The following is a 2,799-nucleotide window of genomic DNA, read 5'->3' as shown; positions in this document are numbered from 1 at the left end:
CCGTTGCCGTGTTCATCTTTCACCATCATATTATAATACGTGGCTAACGACAGTTTTACGAAGTAACATTCACCCTCTAAGTAGTAAAAGTCATTGTTTTTCATTTACCATACTTTCTTTCTGTTCATCACTCTAGCCTACGTCTCCTTTCTACTTCCAGAATACTGGGCCTGCACCTTATTAGCTTCCTTGCCGTGCTTATACATAATATAAAATGATATCTAGACTGGGTGGCATCGTTTAGTTGTTGCTGCCTTTGCGTTACTGGGAAACACTTTTAAAAGATTGTACATGTATTGTTAACAAAACCTATGGTCATTGTGGAACTGTGGCCTCTCGTGGAGTTTGTGTGGGGAGAAAGGAGGAGGGGGGGGGGGTCTCATTTTTAATAAGTAAATTTCAAATGAAACAAAAGATTTTAGCGGGTGCTTGGTGGGTGCTTTGGTGTGGTTTGGTCCATCTTTCCTTTCAGACATCTGATTATCTCGGTAACTATGGCCTTTTTAGATGAAGCCTTACAGCAATGAGGTATACCAGGAAAACAACTCTAAGATGTAACTTAATTTTTTTTGGGTTTAAGTATACGGTTACCATGGTAGTGGCGGCCATGTTGAAAATTTAAAACTTTCATAAAAGTAAAAAGGGTTTTTAATTTACCAACAAATTTGGTACAGTCCGTGCCGGCTATAAGCACGCCGGCCTTAAGCACGTTTCGGACTCAAGCACGCAAAACGGCTCTTACCGAATTTTTGCTATATAAATTACACGCATATAAGCACGGTAACTTCGGCTTCAAGCACGCTTCATTTACAAGGCAATCAATATTTTCATGATGACCAATCGAAGTTCGAACACAGTTTACACCGCAACAGTGGAGTGTGTCAAGAGAAACACAAAGAACGCAAGTGATGGACACACACACTCGCACAGGCGGAGAGGAAGGCAGAGAGATGCACACAGCCGTTCGGGCGGACATAGGATCTAGCCTGGGCCTAGGGCAAAGCTACACACGATCCCAAAAAAAGAGAGTCGGGGAGATGAGAAAGGGAGGCTGGCTGCGATTTCACCTTTGATCCTCGCTACCCATTAATCCTGATTGTGTATCACGCGCGAGGTGGGATGAAGGCGGTGGTATGATGAGTGGCACAGCGGGCAGTGGTACGCACAGGCAGTGTGTTACAGTAGGCCTAGTGTGCTGTATCGTGACTGGCCGTCTAAATTAAGTTTTCATTTCCCATTCGACCACAAAACAAAAACAAACAAGCGAACAAAAACTACCATGGCGGGTGCCTAAATAACAGTGCACACTTTTGTGGGACCGCTATAGGCCTACTTACAAACTAAGGGAAATAGCACGGGGAATTTTCTACATGAAAATCTCTGGATTATGTCTACTTCGCACTTAAGCACGCTTCGGCTTTAAGCACGCTTAAGCTTTCTCCCGATGACCGTGCTTAAAGCCGGCATGGACTGTATATTGATTGACATACCCAATACAAAATTTTATACAGTTGTGATCCTGGATATTTTGAATAGGAAAAAAGTTGGGAGATGGATAACTGACCTACCCCTTCTCTGAATTCCATAATCATACATGTAACTCACTTATGAATACATCGATTTTCTTTTCCACCTGTATAAAGCTAGGTTATGGTGTGCATAACAAGCCCTGAAAATTGCATTGGAATCAAATAGAAAATTAAAAAGTAGATGAGAAAAACTATCAAAAATTGAAGTTTTGAGAAAAAACAACTACATTTTGTTACATAATAATATGCCAAATAAAAGTTCAAGGACAGAAAATCTGAAAGATGTTGATTGTAACAAAAAGCGTTGGCATTTTTTTTAGATTTACAAGTGGTTGAAGTGTGTTATAATTATAATACGTAAAAAGTCCAGACACGATAAATTGACCCCCAACTCGTCAAATTAAAACCAGCCCGTCCTCTAAAAAATAAAACAGATGATTTTAGCTGCAACAAGAAAACGCTGGGGGAGGGGCTAGTGTTATGTTGTCTGTGGAGTAGGTTTCATGGGAACCGTTTCTTGGTTTACTTTACTTCACTTTATCCTACCTCTTGTATCGAGGGGGGTGCAGTTTTCAGTCAAGGGCTAGGTGGATGACTCCATTTTTAAAAAAAAAAAATTTTTTTTTTGAGGACCTCTTTGAGGCCACGCAACTTAGTTTAAAGTAAGTAGTGTGCCCCTGCCCTTGTGTCCTGACACTTTTGACTTGTATTCTCGTGCAGCTGGGTTGCTATAATATATGGGCATTCTCATCAGATCAGCGGACCTCTTTATTCTTTGATCGTGTTTTTTTTTTTTTTTTTTTCTGTTCCCTGGCCGGTTTGATCCCATTTGAAAATTCCGACAGTTTCATTCCTTTTGCCATCTAGCGTTGTGACGTAGTGAGCCTTTCTTGCCACCATAACAAAAACATCCTTTTGAAAGACCGCCCTTACGGAACGAGTTGAGGACAAAAAAAGGGTTAAAAAGAAATCATTGAACAAATAGTAGCACCGACAACTGGCCAACCCTAAAACTTCTTCATCTCTGTCTCCAATTAATTTACCTTCAACTTCAACCACAATGTTACCCAGGGCCATGGGACACAGAGTTGTCGTAGTCTAAACAGCCGTATGCACTGCTCACCGTCGAACGCTCCGTATCCCGGACTCTAGCATGGAGATCATCAGGAGAGAATGCGTCGCTGTTTCGGGCTCTTCCTCTCTACAGCTTTTCTGACGCACCGAGCCCCCTCACCGATGTGAGGTCTCCATGTTAGTTCGACTGTTTTCC

The sequence above is a fragment of the Aplysia californica genome, unplaced genomic scaffold (genome assembly GCF_000002075.1).
Source record: "Aplysia californica isolate F4 #8 unplaced genomic scaffold, AplCal3.0 scaffold00091, whole genome shotgun sequence".
NCBI classification, from domain to species: domain Eukaryota; kingdom Metazoa; phylum Mollusca; class Gastropoda; order Aplysiida; family Aplysiidae; genus Aplysia; species Aplysia californica.
This window is presented reverse-complemented; position numbering follows the sequence as displayed.